General features: G+C 30.5%; 1 long non-coding RNA gene across 2 annotated transcripts; it reads left to right on the top strand.

Moving 5' to 3' along the window:
* Positions 1-3,964: 3,964 nt before the first annotated feature.
* Positions 3,965-9,895, top strand: LOC134248436 (uncharacterized). Of its 2 annotated transcripts, XR_009988054.1 has the most exons (5): positions 3,965-4,172; positions 5,172-5,231; positions 5,909-6,039; positions 6,422-6,552; positions 8,141-9,895. It is a non-coding gene; the product is annotated as an uncharacterized LOC134248436 (long non-coding RNA). The 2 variants fall into 2 exon arrangements; XR_009988055.1 differs by lacking the exons at positions 3,965-4,172; positions 5,172-5,231 and adding an exon at positions 5,403-5,682.
* Positions 9,896-18,934: the final 9,039 nt, after the last annotated feature.

Raw genomic sequence — 18,934 nt, 5'->3', positions numbered from 1 at the left:
GAATATAGGTCAAAATTTGCAGCTCTCGACCGGCAAGTGGCGGTGACTCCATATGAGTGAAAAATTCAGCGGGACGTTAAACAATATATAACCAATCATACACTCGGGGCTATTGAGTAGTGAGGGATATTTTAGAGCAAGCACCTACTTCCGACACGGGACCTCGGTTTATACGGTCTCATCCGAAGGACCGGTCTCCACTCCCTAAGTGTGATTCCGACTCCTTACTTCACGACTCTAGAGCAGACGCTCTAACCACTGTGCCATTCAATAGGTTTAAGTGGAACTGAAAAAAAGAATTATCTTCATTTTTAGCACTACGGATCAGAAACCAGATGATCTTATGCGATAGTAAGGTGCCCGTCCGTCTGTCTGTAAACAATTTTTCAAAATGCTACTTCTACAGTTTTGGTCTGATTTCAATATAACTTGCACAGTGGAACAAGGAGATTAAACTAAGATACATAAATTAGTAAATCGGTTTTTCATTTCATTGGGCGATTTTCCCATGCCTACTAAAAGAAGAAAATTTCTTAGAGACTCCTTTAAAAACGCTACTCCACCTACAGTTTTGGTTAGCTTCAGAACTGTAGCTCCGACTTTTCTCAACCAAAGAGCTTTTAAATTAGTTCTGCAGCTAAGTTTTGGTCTGATAATTTAGTACAGCGGTTTTTAGTTTCGATTTGGTTGCCGTGCTTACTTAAAGTAGTAATGTCTTTAAAACGCTACTCCTTCTACAGTTTTGGTCCGATTTCAATAAACTTGGCACACAAGTAGACTACACTAAGATACATAGTTATAAGTGCATCGATGTTTGATTTTGGTAAACGGTGTTACCATGGTTTTTAAAAATTGGAAATTTCCATGAAATTATTTTAAAACGTTACTCCTCCAACAGTTTTGCTTCAATTTCAATATACAGCGGCTGATCTTAATCATATGGAGAAATAGTGTTCATTCTACTCATTTGCATATCAGCCATTTTGGAACGATAATGGCGGCCGATTCCAAAAAGTCTTATGTAGAGAAAATGCAAAAAAATCGCAATTTTTCATAACCTACCTATTTCTGATAAAGTTCTTCCGCCGAGGGTTTGATTCTCCCTTACATTTTCTACCGGAAATGACAAGATTGTAAATATCAAAGTGAAAGTTGTAACCGCCTTTTTGATTTAAAAATTCGAAGCGAGAGTTTATTGTTTTGAAGAAGAAAGGAGTACAGAATTGGTGTTTTATCATTTTTGATGATGAAATGTAAGTGTTCATTGCTAGTTGACCGAGTTCTTCCGCCGATTTATAGGTACAGAAGAGAGCCTATTTTTATAAAATACATATGATTTCACATTCCATGAGGAGTTACGACCGCCTTTTTAATTTGAAAACTGCAATTTCTTACATTATGATGACCTTAATAATGTAGGGAAAACGATATTCTGAGTCGTCAGCTGTTAATCACACAAAATTCTAGCTCTGTAACTATGACGGAGCTGGGAGGCTTGAACAAAATACAAAACTATAGAGGCTTGCAAGTTTTAACATGCAGATATATAGAAAAAGAATATTTCAAGTTTATAAGGTATCTTATGAATATTAATGAGAAATAATCACGTGGTAGCAATCTGATGAATAAATTGTGCACCATTTCTCCATATGTATTATAAACAAAATGGTGTCGTCGCGTTATTAGCAACATACTGATCCGGTAAATAAAAAAAAAACGATTTCCGCATTATAAATAAGATTGGTTTAAATGAAACTTACCTAATATTTTGTGGCATACCCTTTTGATCTAATAATCTTGATCATTCGTGGAAGTGATCTGTAAAGGTTCCGTATATAATGAATGGGGATGGTGGTCCATATTCTTCAAATTTCTTGTTCTAGATGGGATGGTTTTCCATATTCTTCAAATTTCTTGTTCTAGATCTGCTGCGTTGATAATTCTGTTTGCACATTTCCTAAGCTGATTTTTCAACAAAAACCAACAGTTTTCAAATATGTTAGCATCCAGAGACTGGGCAGGCAACAACGTTCCTCGAATATTATTTTCAGTTTTTTAATTTACCACAATCCTCGCGCAATGCACTGGCGCATTGTCGTCTTAAAAATATAGTCATTCTGTGGAAAATGCTGGGCAACAACTGGACACAGTTCATTATCAATTATTTCCCTGAATTTTCCACGACCGGGACTAATGCAATGCGGCATCCACCCCTCTCCGGGTCTCCGCCACACAAATACGCGATTATTTTCTGCAATGATCACTTTACATTCGTCAGAAAAAATAACACGATTCCAGTCACCATCAACTTTCCAATACCCCTTTCCCCCTGGCCCACTCGACTCGTTTTTTTATGTCACCAGAGTAAACTCAGGTGACCTATTGCTATCCGTTTTCGTCCGTCGTCATGCGTTAACATTTGAACATTTTCAGCTTCTCTGCAACCACATAACCAATTTCAACCAAATTTGGCATAAAGCATCTATGGGTAAAGGGAAACAAAATTATGAATTTCAGGGTCCCTGCCCCCCTGGGACCTGAGGGGTTGGGCCAAAACCACTAAAATTAATGCAATCTTTAAAAATCTTCTTCTTTACTCCTGGACATCAAGCAGTCAAACTGTTTGCATGATTGTAATTAGCATTGAGTCCTCTACAAAACTTGTGAAATTCATGGCCCTGGGGTTAGGGGTTCTGGTGCTAGGGCGGGCTAAATAGATTATATAGTAAAAATGCATTATTTCTTTGAAAATTTTCTTCTCTGCTCCTGGGCATTAAATAAACTAAGTAAGTACATGGTTGTGTTGAATAAGACTGCCTCTTCCAAAATTGTGAATTTCATGACCCCAGGGTCAGAGGTTCTTAGGTGATAGGGCGGGGCTTTATAAATTATATAGTGAAAATGCGTTATTTTTTGAAAATCTTCTTCTCTGCTCCTGGGTATTAAACAAACTAACGAAGTACATAGTTATGTTCAATAAGAATGCCTCTTCAAAAATTGTGAATTGCATGGCCCCGGGGTCAGGGGTTCTGGTGTTAGGGCGGGACTCTATTGATTATATTGTAAAAATGAATTCTTCTCTGCTACTGATTTTTAAACCAATGAACTATGTACATAATTATGATGAGGAAGGATGACTCTTCCAGATTTTTGAATTTCAAGGCCCCAGGGTCAGGGGTTTTGGTGTTAGGGCAAGGCTCTAATGATTATATCGTGAACATACATGAATTCTTCGAAAACCTTTTCCTTTGCTCCTGGATATTATGCCAATGTTCTAAGTACATATTAATGATGATGAAATATTCTTCTTCCAAAATGGTTAATTTCAGGGCCCCTGGGTCAGGATACTTGGGGTAGGGGTGGGGGATACATAGTCTGAAAATAAAGTCTGAAAATAAATTAATGCTTTAAAATCTGCTTTTTGATTTTAATCAACCATTTATGATGAAATAAAATTTACGATAAAAATTCCAGAATTTTGAAACATGTGGGTCAACTGAGTGCACTTTTGGGGCTGAGGGGATAGGTGGGTCAACAGAGTGCACTTTTTGGGGGGATAGGTGGGTCAAGAGAGTGCAGCTCCTGGGGGGGGGATAGGTGGGTCAAGGGAGTGCAGATTAGGGGGTTCTAAGGATAGCCGGGTCAATTCAGTACATATGTTGCATCATCTTTTAGATCTATTGCATCATCTTTATATATCTATTGCATCATCTTTATATATCTATTGCATCATCTTTTAGATCTATTGCATCATCTTTTTTATACCTGTTGCATCATCTTTTTATACCTGTTGCATCATCTTTTTTGGATTTCCTACCTGTTGCACACAAGACCTTGCAAAAAAGTGCAAAAATAGGTTGGACTTATCTTTCTGTAAACTATCTAGTCAGCGAGCTTACCTATGCATTGTGACGTCATAAACTTGGCAGCGACGTCATGTTAGTCCTTCACAAGCCGCGATGGCTGCTTATTTTGACACAATAACACAGACTTTCACAGCGCTTGAGACTTCATGTAATAACAGTATGGTCCTATGGATTTCAGTACCAAAACTGATTTTCTACCGTTTTTCTTCCAAGAAAGTTCTGAACAGCTGAATCCTGGATCAGCCTAGATGTTATTTCACTGGATTATTTAATGAATATTACTCTACTGAGTTACCTGGTTACATGGTAAGTTTTAACAAACTTTTCTTTATACATTTTCTATGAAGGTCATCTTTGTATTTATTCATTATTACTGTGTTATATACCTTATGTTTAGAACATTCATATAAACACTGCCATTGTTTACCCTGAAATACACTAGGACACTAAAAGATCCTCAAAATGTTGATAAATCTTTTTTGCATGAGTTATGATCATATTGTCTCACATTCCTTTTATTGGATCAGTATTCTAAATATTCTTATGAGGAGACTCCTAGCATATCTTATAAAATACTGATACATGCTTTTAAAACAACTAAAGTGATATTCTCAGTTGTCATTTCTAATATTTCTATGAATCTTTAATCACAGTGACCAAAAGAAGGATATGGAGATAATCAATCAGATCATATTATGCCAATGAATCTTTTGTCTCAAATCTTTTTTAATGAAATATACAGAATCTTTTGCCTTATTTGTCACTCATATTTTTACATTCTGGTGCAACAGTGGCCCAATGAAAGTGGGAAAAACTCAGTCTGAGCATCTCTGTAAATCTATAAACATGTGTGCCCCCCCTTTTTTTTTAAAACCTTCATGTATATACATGTATGTATTTTATTTAGTCAGTGATTTCAAACATCAACATGTAAAATATATATTGAGTACTTTAAAAGTGAATATACATGATTTGTACACCCTGAATATTCTGACATACTAATGGTGACATCAGTTAAAAGAGTAATTAGTTATGTAAAATTCAGTTTATATGAATGTAAATGGGGTATTTATTCTCAGTTCATGTAAGGTATAATTTGCATGTAACCCAGAGTGTATTTAATATTACTATGATGGGTCATTCTGTGATTGAATTTAAATCAGAAAAAATGTTTACTAAATTTTGGTAAAATACATATGGTATCTTTTACATTTCTGTCCTGTTTGTCTGTCAATTGTTGCTTTACTTCCTTTGTAAAATGAGGTTAATTTGTGTATCACTGAATATTGTATGCTTTTTTTTCAGGATCAGCTGAGATGTTATTTCACTGGATTATTTAATTGGGCATATAATTGGATAATTCTGGTAAGTTTGTCTTTGTTTTGTTTACATTTCCTATGAAGGTCATCTTTGCATTTAACCATGATTATATGGTTTAATTTAATTACTGTGTAATTCTTATGTGATCTAATATCTCTAACATTCATATAAGCACAGTCTTATTTTGTCTAAAATATACTAAGGAAACTTCATATTGTTAATAAGTCCTTTTGCATAAATTATGATATAATGTCATAATTCATTATGTCTGTTACCCATGGAATTCAGACTTACTAAATTGTGATCTATAAGGAATGTAATAAAAGAAAAAGTAAGAATCTACAAAAGGTTTATCCTTGTTTTGATTCTAAATATGTGGTATATATGGCATACATATATTTTCATTTTCACTTTTGTTTCTTGGTAATGAGCTTTTCAAAAAATGTAGGACTACATGTTGTATATGCTAATATCTTTTTGTATGCTGTACTGACAGGTATTAAACAAAATTGAATATGCTGTTAAGAGAAAGTCTGTTAGTGTCTAAAAATTACACTGATAATCATTTTGTATTTGTGATATTAATACAGTAACTGTGCTTCTTTTGTTATCTAAAGATAACATGATGAACTATTTTCATGAACTTTTTGGCACTGTATTTAAACATGCAATGTTTCATGCAGTTCCTTGTCATATTAACAAAATGATTATATTTTCTACAGTCCTCAACCTGGAAGATATGTTTTATTCCCAACCATCTATAATCCATTCTCTATGAAGTTCAGCCTGTCTGCCCAAATTCCTTTGGAAATACATAGTTAGTCAACCAACATAGAAACAATCAAACTTGAAGGTAAAGTTTCAATGAGATATCATTTTCATTTATTTAATTCTGTTTTATTTAAATGTTTATATTTTAAAATGGATAAAAAAAAAATGGATAAAAAACATCTGATAATGGAAATCAATATCATAAAGATAGTAAGTTTTTTAGTGTCTAAATAATTAATCTGATAATCATTTTATTTATGATATTAATACAGTAGTTGTGCTTGTTTATTATCTATAGATAACATGATGAACTTTTCTCATCTGGAGTTAATGTTAAAAACAATTTTTTGAGATTAAAAACAAATATTTTCATGATCTTTTTTGGCATTGTACATGTTGTATTTAAACATGCATTGTTTCATGCAGTACTCTGTCATATTAACAAAATGGTTTTATTTCTACAGTCCTCAACATGGAAGAATTGGTTTGTTCTTAACCATCTATAATCCATTCTCTATGAAGTGAAGCCTGGCTGCTGGTCTTCCTTTGGAAATACACAGTTAGTCAATCAACATAGAAACACACAAACTTGAAGGTAAAGTTTCAATGAGATACAATTGTAATTTTTATTTATTTATTTATTTATTTACATATGCATTTTTATATTTTTGAATTGATAAGTAAATGATATATGATTTTTTTAAAATAAAGAGGGCTTGGTGGTCATGGTCATGTTTAAACTCTATTGATATCCTTTAGAAGAAGAAGAAAAGGCATAAAAATTCATGATCAAATTTTTAAAACTAAAATGTATGAAATTTTTCTTTGCCAAATGATAGTTAACAGCTGAAGATAACATATTTATAGAATAAGTTAAATATGGCTAATTTGTTAACCCCAGCTTCCTTAATAGCATAATTGGTAAAGATAGGAAGTTTTGACTTCAATTGCTGATGAATTCTGAATTTTCCATTTAATATTAACATTCTATCAAAGAGAAAGAATACTATAATGTGGCTCATTAGGATGACCAGAAAAGAAATCTTAATGAACCTCTTAACTATGTATAAAGATTGTAACCTTATAACTGATGTAAGATGATCTGATTGTGTGGAAATAAAATTTCCTGGTGTTTCTACTACCCAAGATCTTCTTATGAGTGTATGGGACTGCTGTAAACCTTCTCCTGTTTATAAAAATAATACCTTGGAGCATGACACTTTATTCATAAAAGGTACTTTCAATATCATTTCTATGAGTTTGTGTTCTTTCTTTTTAATAATCTAGTGTTATATCTCCTTTAACCTCATTAATATGTATGCTTCCAACATCTTAGATCTGTCTGTATAGTTTCTTCAGCTCTTTGAACACAAATACCCTGATTCAATCTTTTGAGGTAAACATCATAGAGACATCATAGATGATTATCAGAGTGTATATATCACAATCTTGACCATAAGGTCAATTTAAATGGTCAAAGGCACAACAAATGAAAGTGAAAACTTTTTTTTTTTTTTTTTTTATCAGAATACATAATTTTGTAATAAACAAACACTGGAAAGTTACTCTCATAATGAGCCTTAATGTCTTCCAAGAGTTCAGTTTGGACTTCCTCCATTAATCCTTGTATCTTGTAATCCTTGTATCTCCAATGGTTTTGTGGGCTAAAAATCATGTGTCTTTAACAATCTTTTTTTTTCTGACAACTGTTTTCTCTTATCATCTATAAACTTGACTTCTTCTCTAGTCAAAGGTCTTTCAGGGTAATCCAAGTAATTCTTACCCTCTTTTGGTAATAAATGGTTATATTCTTCATTGGCTTCTTCTGCAATCAAGGGTCTTTCTATGTAATCTCTGACAACATTAGGATCACCCTTTTCTGGACATAATTGGTTATATTCTTCTTGAGAAATGATCTCAATAGTGCCATCTTTTTTTATTTTAACTGGTATACCTCTGTCTACATCTTTCTCTGAAAGAATTCTCTCTCCAAACTGAATTTTACTCATTCCTTTACTCTTTTCTTTACTAGAGGTGTTACCCATGGTTAATATGAAAAGTCAAAATCTTATGTTACAACTTGTATTTATACCCTTTTCGTCTATATTTAGAATTCCATCAAGCTTATATTACATTACAATTTTTTTTTTCAACTAAGACATTATTTTTTTTTTATTTTTCAGGATTCTCTAGTGAGGGCTTATGGAAATGATCTATGTCTACTCTTAGAATGGTGAAAGACTATCAGATTATGCAAAGACTAACAGAATATCCTCTCTTGGAACACTGAAACAAGAAAACCAAACTTAAGAAGATGGAGGATTTAAGAAGAACAGAGATAAATATGATTTCCAACCAATTTAACCAGTACGATCATAGACTGTGGTTTACAGGATGACAAAGAAAGGGCCCAGGATTGTATCTTTCACTGTCAGACACTGACTATGGATAAAGTGTAATCATTTATCAAACTGAGATCTAGTCAAATCAAGTATTGAAAATATGATTTTCTGATAGCATGAGCTCTTTAAAAACTAATTCTCACGGACCTCAAAGTATCTGAATGTGACTTTTATTTTTACCAATTCATATTGAAGACTGTTGTTATGTATGGGAATTATACATTTAAACCTTTTATTTTTCATCTAATTTTTACAACCCCCTAGAAATTACACAGATATCCAGATGCTGGATTTAATGTTATTATTTAACTTTCCTGGAATTGTAAATATATTTTGTTTGTGTATGTATCATGTTTAATTTTGAATTTAAAATTGGTCTCAATAAGACCCCCAATAAAGATGCAAGTGTCCCATAATCTGTGGTTTAATAATATCTTGAATATCTTTATCATACCATATTCATCATACTAATTACATATAGAATGGTTGTAGGAATACACTTTGTTGTTTAGGACACTTTGTCAAGGTCAAAGCATAAGATTATTGAGATGACTTCTTTGACAATAATTTGTAACTTACAAACTTCACATCATAAGTACACAGATGAAGAATCAATAAGACATTTCTATAGATTTATTCTTTTGGATCATTTACTCCTGGGTAAAAGTTTAGTTACTGAGATTACTGATTTGAGTCCTGTAATGCAATAACTTTAACATTGTGTGATAACTTATAGACTTTATAAAAATTAGGTGCAAATTCTTAGGAAAGGATTGAAATGTTAATCAAATGTACAATGTTCAAGGGTGTTTATATGACTATTACTATGTAATACCTAGGGTTTCTGTAAAAATCCTATATTCACTACATAGATAAAGACCGGTATAATATATATTTTAAACTATGATGAAGGAAAAAAAAAGGTCAAAAGCTCTCCCCTTCATATCTTTCATATTCTGTCATACACAACAATAGATAAATTGCAGTCATTTAACAAACTGAGGTCTAATCAAATCCTAGAATTGATATTGTGATTTTCTGATAGTATGAGATCTTCAAAAAAAAAAAATAATTCCCAGACTTCAAAGTATCTAAATGTGACTTTTATTTTTACCAATTCATATTGAAGACAGTTGTTATGTATGAGAAGTATACATTTAAACCTTTTATTTTTCATCTTATTTCTACAACCCCTAACAAATTACACAGATGTTTAAAAGCTAGCTTTGGTGTAATTATTACTTTCCTGGAACTGTAAATACATTTTGTTTGTGTATGTGTGTGTGTGTCCTATTTTGAATTTAATAGGTCTCAATAGGACCCCCATAAAGATGTAAGTGTCCCCTGATCTGTGATGTAATAATATCTTGAATATTTCTATCAACCATTAGACTTCATGCTTACTACACAGAACAGGTTAGAGTAATACACTTAGTTTTATAGGACACTTTGTCAGGGTCAAAGCATGAGATTATTGAGATAACTACCTTTGACAATAATTTGTAACCTGCAAAATTCACATCATAAGTAAAGAAAGATTCGGAGATTTTCTATAGATTTTTGGATCATTTTCTCCTGGGTAAAATTTAGTTGTTGTAACTTTAACATTTTGTGATAACCTAGAGACTTTATATCAGCTCTATTGGGTGGCATAGCATATTCTTTGGAAAGAATTGAAAATGTAAATCATATGCACTATGTTCAAGGATGTTTAAAGACTATTACTATGTAATACCTTAGAATTATGTAAAAATTTTATTATCACTGCATAGATAAAGACTGGTTGGAATAATTTATGTTTTGAAATAAGGTTTAGGGAAAAAAGTCAAGAATGTGGATATGACTTTTATTCAAATGGTGCAGTACAGCAACTCTGGTGATTTACATACCTTCAGTCATAAATACATGTAGATAGGTATTGGGAAGACTCCTCTAGATTTTGAAATTTTTAATTCAAAAGTATAGAATTTTTTTTTTTAAGTTTGAAAGATTAAATGGCAGCATATCATTTGCTTGTGAATTAAAAAATAAATCCAAACATATACATCTTTGGATGATAATTGTAGAATTTTATCAATTCCTGGACTTCGGTCTTGATATCATCCTTTAATGTCCTTAAAATTTTAATGACTGTCTTTTAGTTTTAGTTGAATTAGTTTCTTTTCTACATGTGAAAATGACATCATCCAAAGAAGTTCTTCATCTGCATGTTATATGAAGAAGACAATTTTCATCACAGTGAAAGAGATTGTTTTGTTAAACATAATGCATTGATGCACAAATATATTTTTAGATTTTTAATAGCTAGGGTTCATATTTCTTAATATGGAATGCTAAGTACTGTTGATTTCAATTTTTTGTGAACAAAGACATACTAGTAGAAAAAAAAATGTACATGATGTGTTAGAAAAGCATGTGTAAACCTGATGACTTTATAATTGCTGATTAAATCAATTATGAGTTTCATCTTTGTTACATTGTAAACATTTCTAAGTAGGGCACACATCAGAAACTCTTAAAATTCTGAGTATCAGGGTTTAACACAACAATTCCAAATGATTTTTGGACGCTTTTTATGTATCAATAAGACAAAAACAGAATGTTTGTTCACAGATGTTCCAATTGAAAACAACCACAAAAAATGATTGGTTATGTTCTTTATGTGATTCATGTAAAATGTATTTTAAAATTATACCCTAACATTTATCTTTTGCATAAATACATTTTTTTTGTGGAGAATTTTTCATAACTTTGAAAAAAGTAGTCTTATTGTATAATATGGTTAACTTAAAATTTTGTAGACTTAAAAGTTGTACATGATGTGTTACACATCTTACATATGTAACCATTTCATTTCAGGGCATTCAGCATATATTGTGGTTTTGTCTTAAATTTGTTTGTTCATGTAATCAATAATTTGAGAATACTCAAATAAGGTAATGCATGAGAGAATAGGCAAGAAAATCAGATTTAAGAAGTGGTTTTTACTATTTATAAGGGGTTAATCTATATATTGAATCTATAAGTACATTTAGTCTATACATTTAAGGTATTTGTGTATGAAATAAACTTGCATTTGAGCATTTTAAGACAATTGTAAACATTACTTTAACCAGTTTTAAAAAATGATTAGATTCACTGTCAGCATGTTATTTCTTGTAAAATAAATGAGAAAACAAACAATTTTATTTGAGTCAGTTTTTTTTTAAATGTAAATAAGAAGCATTGGAAGTTGGGAATATTTCACAAAGTTGATTGAGCATAATTCTCACTAGGACAGTAGGAGTATTTTGATTTAAGCATTAAAGAAACCATTTCATATTTCAATATACAAACCATGTTTAGTCATGCAGTATATAGTTTACACTTGCCAAAAAGTAAATGGTATCTCTATTCAGGGTCAATCCAAAGGTCAAAAAGGAATGAAAAAAATATTTCTCTTTATGTATCAAACATGTAGGTATTATTGCAATAAATTCACTGTATTCATTTTTTTTTGTTCTCTTTCTATGTATGAATAGCTCTGATTTAGGCAATCAAAATACAAAAAGCAAATGAGTTATGTCAAATGATGAAGGTATACACAAGAAATTAACATGGACAGAGAATTTTGAGTTTCCCTCAAATATGGCTGCCAAGTGATGTGAAATAAAAACAAAATGTGGATTCATCTATTAGGATTGAAACTTGTACATATTATGAATGATGGGTACTATGACATTTAGAATGACATTACATTGATTCAATTATATGAACAGCTCTTAATCCATACAGTCAAAATGGAGGGAAAAAAATTCTTTATTAGGCATAAAGTAACAAACACTCACCCAATGCATCAGAATTTTACTGTTTTGAAGAAAAGGAACCTTACTTACTTTGTTGAGTTGACATTCATATTTTTTGTGTTTAACAGGTAGACTAATGGTTTCTGACTAGTGTAATGAGAACTTTTTATTTAAGAGTCATCAGATTGTTCTGATATTTTGGTTAAGATATCTGCATGACATCAATTAATTTGTTCATACAAAGGGATAAAAGCTTTTCCAGGTTTCCTCTTTACTCAGATTAGATTGTGTTCAACTAATATATCCAACATATAAGATACTCATCAAAGTTTCACAAAGGTAAATAAATGACCTTATTAAGTTTTTAGTCAAAAGGTCAAAGAGATGTGGACATCTGCTAAATTTAATTGTTTAGTTAATATTCATCAAACTTCATGGATAGGTTAATTAAACAAACTTCATATATTTTGGATTCTCAGGTCAAAGATCAGCACAATTTTTTTGCTATACCATTGTTGTCCATGAATATCATAACACCTCTATTGACTTTTCAGGTTAAAGGTTAATGTATTCCTGCTACAGTAAAACTTCATTATAAGGATCTCATAGTGATATTTTTTATTTGTAAGGAATTAGGTATAAAATCTCCCACTCTTTCTATGATATGTCACTGAATGTGCTCCTTCATTTTAGAGAGTTTTACAAGCAAATCATATACTGACTTTCAATCCTTCAAAACACAATATGTATATTAAATCTTGAGAGATTCAGACTTTCAGACTTTTAGGATTTCAGGCTTTCAGACTTTCAGGCTTTCAATCTTTAAAAACTTTCAATCTTGAGGACTGAGTATTTTAATATTTATTTTGTAAGTCTTGTCTTTTATGTCATTACTATTAATCCTTAGTAATTCAAACTTTTCATATTTGTAAAACCAAAGTGTTGAAATACAGTGTTTGTGTAATCTTCTTAATGTTTATCTAAAATTACTGCTTTTAATACAGTCAAATATAATTTGTGATGATCAAAATTTCCAAATTGCCTGACCTATACATATTTAAAGTTTCAATATCATACACTCTTGAATATCCATAAATATCAATATATTGATTCAGCATTGGCTATCAACCATACACTTGTTAACCTAAGGAAGGCTCTTACCATAAGTTAAACTCATGGAATTCTTCATGCAACTTTGAAGAATCTCTGTTATAAGGGATGGTAAAGAAAAAAGACCCACCCATAAATTTCCAAGTAGTAATAATATTTAAAACTTATATCCACACTAAATTGGGAACATATCCACATTAAATTGAGGAACATTTGAAGAACCCCACCCAAGGGAGAGGGGAGGGGGTTGAACCCTTTTTTTGTCCAGGAAACCTTTTATAAAATTGAATTAAATTTGTTTTTAAAAAAATTATAAATTGAATTAAATTTTTTTCTTTTATTTAACTATTGAAATAAAAAACTGCTGATTTCTTTATAACTCATGAAATTTCATGTAGATAGTGGGTATGATGTGTAAATAATCTTTATGAAAAAACAAAAGGATGGTGTAAAGTTAGCCTCACCCAACACCCAAGGAAGAGGGGAAGGGGGTTGAACCCTTTTTGTCCAGGAAACATTTTCATTTTAAAGGAGATTAAAAAAATCATAAAATTATATTAAATTTATAAGGTTAATTTTCTTAAGTTTTGTTTTTATTTAACTTTCAAATTTTCTTTTTAAAAAGAAAATTTGAAAAAAATAATTTAAAAAAAACTTAAGAAATATTAATTTTTAAATTTGATTAATTTTATAACTTTTTTAAACTTTAAAATTCAGGTTTCCTGGACAAAAAAAAAGGGTTCAACCCCCTTCCCCTCTCCCTTGGGTGTTGGGTGAGGCTAACTGTACACCATCCTTTTTTTCATAAAGATTATTTACACATCATACCCACTATCTACATGAAATTTCATGAGTTATGAAGGAAAAAAGGTTCTTCAAATGTTCCTCAATTTAATGTGGATATATATTTTTAAATATTATTACTACTTGGAAATTTATGGGTCTTTTGTCTTTACCATCCCTTATAACAGAGATTCTTCAAAATTGCATGAAGAATTCCATGAGTTTAACTTATGGTAAGAGCCTTCCTTAGGTTAACAAGTGTATGGTTGATAGCCAATGCTTAATCAATATATTGATATTTATGGATATTCAAGAGCGTATGATATTGAAACTTTAAATATGTATAGGTCAGGCAATTTGGAAATTTTGATCATCACAAATTATATTTGACTGTATTAAAAGCAGTATTTTTTTGATAAACATTAAGAAGATTACACAAACACTGTATTTCAACACTTTGGTTTTACAAATATGAAAAAGTTTGAATTACTAAGGATTAATCCTAATGACATAAAAGACAAGACTTACAAAATGAATATTAAAATACTCAGTCCTCAAGATTGACAGTTTTTAAAGATTGAAAGCCTGAGAGGCTGAAAGCCTAAAAGTCTGAAAGTCTGACTCTCAAGATTTAATATACATATTGTGTTTTGAAGGATTGAAAGTCAATATATGATTTTGCTTGTAAAACTCTCTAAAATAAAGGAGCACATTCAGCGACATATTATAGAAAGAGTGGGAGATTTTATACCTAATTCCTTACAAATGAAAAATATCACTATGAGATCCTTATAATGAAGTTTTTACTGTAGCAGTAATACATTGACTTTTAATCTGAAAAATCAATAGAGGTGTTATGATATTAATGGACAACAATGATATAGCAAAAATTGTGCTGATCTTTGACCTGAAAATCAAAATATATGAAGTTTGTTTAATTAACCTATTCACGAAGTTTGATGAATATTAACCAAACTATTAAATATAGCAGATATCCTCCTCACTTTGACCTTTTGACTAAAAACTTAATAATGTCATTTATTTACCTTTGTGTAACTTGGATGAGTATCTTATATGTTGGATATATTAGTTGAACACAATCTAATCTGAGTAAAGAGGAAACCTGGAAAATCTTATATCCCTTTGTATGAACAAATTAATTGTTGTCATGCAGTTATCTTAACCAAAATATCAGAACAATCTGATGATTCTTAAATCAAGTTCTCACTATACTAGTCAGAAACCATTAGTCTACCTGTTAAACACAAAAATATGAATGTCAACTCAACAAAAAAGCAAGTAAGGTTCCTTTTCTTCAAAAGGTAAAATTTTGATGGATTGGGTGATTTTATTTATGCCTATAAAGAAAAATATATGTCCTCCATTTTGACTGTTTGGATAAAGAACTGTTTAAATAATTGAATCAATGTAATATCATTCTAAATGTCATAGTATCCATCATTCATAATATGTACAAGTTGCAATCCTAATAGATGAATCCACATTTTGTTTTTATTTCACATCACTTGGTGCCATATTTGAGGGAAACTCAGAATTCTCTGTTCATGTTAATTTCTGGTGTATACCTTCATCATTTGACATAACTTATTTACTTCTTGTATTTTGATTGCCTAAATCAGAGCTATTCATACATAGAAAGAGGACCCAAAAAAAAATGAATACAGTGAATTTATTGCAATAATACCTACATGTTTGATACATAAAGAGAAATATTTTTTTCATTCCTTTTTGACCTTTGGATTGACCCTGAATAGAGATACCATTTACTTTTTGGCAAGTGTAAACTATATACTGCATGACTAAACATGGTTTGTATATTGAAATATGAAATGGTTTCTTTAATGCTTAAATCAAAATACTCCTACTGTCCTAGTGAGAATTATGCTCAATCAACTTTGTGAAATATTCCCAACTTCCAATGCTTCTTATTTACATTTAAAAAAAAAAACTGACTCAAATTAAATTGTTTGTTTTCTCATTTATTTTACAAGAAATAACATGCTGACAGTGAATCTTATCATTTTTTAAAGCTAGTTTAAGTAATGTTTACAATTGTCTTAAAATGCTCAAATGCAAGTTTATTTCATACACAAATACCTTAACTGTATAGACTAAATGTACTTATAGATTCAATATATAGATTAACCCCTTATAAATAGTAAAAACCATTTCTTAAACCTGATTTTCTTGCCTATTCTCTCATGCATTACCTAATTTGAGTATTCTCAAATTATTGATTACATGAACAAACAAATTTAACACAAAACCACAATATATGCTGAATGCCCTGAAATGAAATGGTTACATATGTAAGATGTGTAACACATCATGTACAACTTTTAAGTCTACAAAATTTTAAGTTAACCATATTATACAATAAGACTACTTTTTTCAAAGTTATGAGAAATTCTCCACAAAAAAAAAAAATGTTTTTATGCAAAAGATAAATGTTAGGGTACAATTTTAAAATACATTTTACATGAATCACATAAAGAACATATCAAATCATTTCTTTGTGATTGTTTTCCATTGGAACATCTGTGAACAAACATTCTGTTTTGTCTTTTTTTTTGATACATAAAAAGCGTCCAAAAATCATTTGGAATTGTTGTGTTAAACCCTGATACTCAGAATTTTAAGAGTTTCTGATGTGTGCCCTACTTAGAAATGTTTACAATGTAACAAAGATGAAACTCATAATTGATTTAATCAGCAATTATAAAGTCATCAGGTTTACACATGCTTTTCTAACACATCATGTACATTTTTTTCTACTAGTATGTCTTTGTTCACAAAAAATTGAAATCAACAGTACTTAGCATTCCATATTAAGAAATATGAACCCTAGCTATTAAAAATCTAAAAGTATATTTGTGCATCAATGCATTATGTTTAACAAAACAATCTCTTTCACTGTGATGAAAATTGTCTTCTTCATATAACATGCAGATGAAGAACTTCTTTGGATGATGTCATTTTCACATGTAGAAAAGAAACTAATTCAACTAAAACTAAAAGACAGTCATTAAAATTTTAAGGACATTAAAGGATGATATCAAGACCGAAGTCCAGGAATTGATAAAATTCTACAATTATCATCCAAAGATGTATATGTTTGGATTTATTTTTTAATTCACAAGCAAATGATATGCTGCCATTTAATCTTTCAAACTTAAAAAAAAAATTCTATACTTTTGAATTAAAAATTTCAAAATCTAGAGGAGTCTTCCCAATACCTATCTACGTGTATTTATGACTGAAGGTATGTAGATCACCAGAGTTGCTGTACTGCACCATTTGAATAAAAGTCATACCCACATTCTTTACTTTTTTCCCTAAACCTTAGTTCAAAACATAAATTATTCCAACCAGTCTTCATTCTATGCAGTGATAATAAAATTTTCACAGAATTCTAAGGTATTACATAGTAATAGTCTTTAAAACACTCTTGAACATAGTGCATATGATTTACATTTCAATTCTTTCCAAAGAATATGCTATGCCACCCAATAGAGCTGATATAAAGTCTCTAGGTTATCACAAAATGTTAAAGTTACAACAACTGAATTTTACCCAGGACAAAAATCTATAGAAAATCTCCGAATCTCTCTTTACTTATGATGTGAATTTTGCAGGATACAAATTATTGTCAAAGGTAGTTATCTCAATAATCTCATGCTTTGACCCTGACAAAGTGTCCTATAAAACTAAGTGTATTACTCTAACCTGTTCTGTGTAGTAAGCATGAAGTCTAATGGTTGATAGAAATATTCAAGATATTATTACATCACAGATCAGGGGACACTTACATCTTTATGATGGTCCTATTGAGACCTATTAAATTCAAAAATAGGACACACACACACACATACACAAACAAAATGTATTTACAGTTCCAGGAAAGTAATAATTACACCAAAGCTAGCTTTTAAACATCTGTGTAATTTGTTAGGGGTTGTAGAAATAAGATGAAAAATAAAAGGTTTAAATGTATACTTCTCATACATAACAACTGTCTTCAATATGAATTGGTAAAAATAAAAGTCACATTTAGATACTTTGAAGTCTGGGAATTATTTTTTTTTTTGAAGATCTCATACTATCAGAAAATCACAATATCAATTCTAGGATTTGATTAGACCTCAGTTTGTTATATGACTGCAATTTATCTATTGTTGTGTATGACAGAATATGAAAGATATGAAGGGGAGAGCTTTTGACCTTTTTATTTCCTTCATCATAGTTTAAAATATATATTATACCGGTCTTTATCTATGTAGTGAATATAGGATTTTTACAGAAACCCTAGGTATTACATAGTAATAGTCATATAAACACCCTTGAACATTGTACATTTGATTAACATTTCAATCCTTTCCTAAGAATTTGCACCTAATTTTTATAAAGTATATAAGTTATCACACAATGTTAAAGTTACTGCATTACAGGACTCAAATCAGTAATCTCAGTAACTAACTTTTACCCAGGATTAAATGATCCAAAAAATCTATAGAAATATCTTATTGATTCTTCATCTGTGTACTTATGATGTGAAGTTTGTAAGTTACAAATTATTGTCAAAGAAGTCATCTCAATAATCTTATGCTTTGACCTTGACAAAGTGTCCTAAACAACAAAGTGTATTCCTACAACCATTCTATATGTAATTAGTATGATGAATATGGTATGATAAAGATATTCAAGATATTATTAAACCACAGATTATGGGACACTTGCATCTTCATTGGGGGTCTTATTGAGACAAATTTTAAATTCAAAATTAAACATGATACATACACAAACAAAATATATTTACAATTCCAGGAAAGTTAAATAATAACATTAAATCCAGCATCTGGATATCTGTGTAATTTCT

This window comes from Saccostrea cucullata, unplaced genomic scaffold, assembly GCF_032062105.1.
Source record: "Saccostrea cucullata isolate Sc308-1 unplaced genomic scaffold, CSIRO_AGI_Scuc_v1 ctg3545, whole genome shotgun sequence".
NCBI lineage: Eukaryota > Metazoa > Mollusca > Bivalvia > Ostreida > Ostreidae > Saccostrea > Saccostrea cuccullata.
Note: the sequence above shows the minus strand (reverse complement) of the source record. Positions and strands in the feature narration are given on the sequence as shown.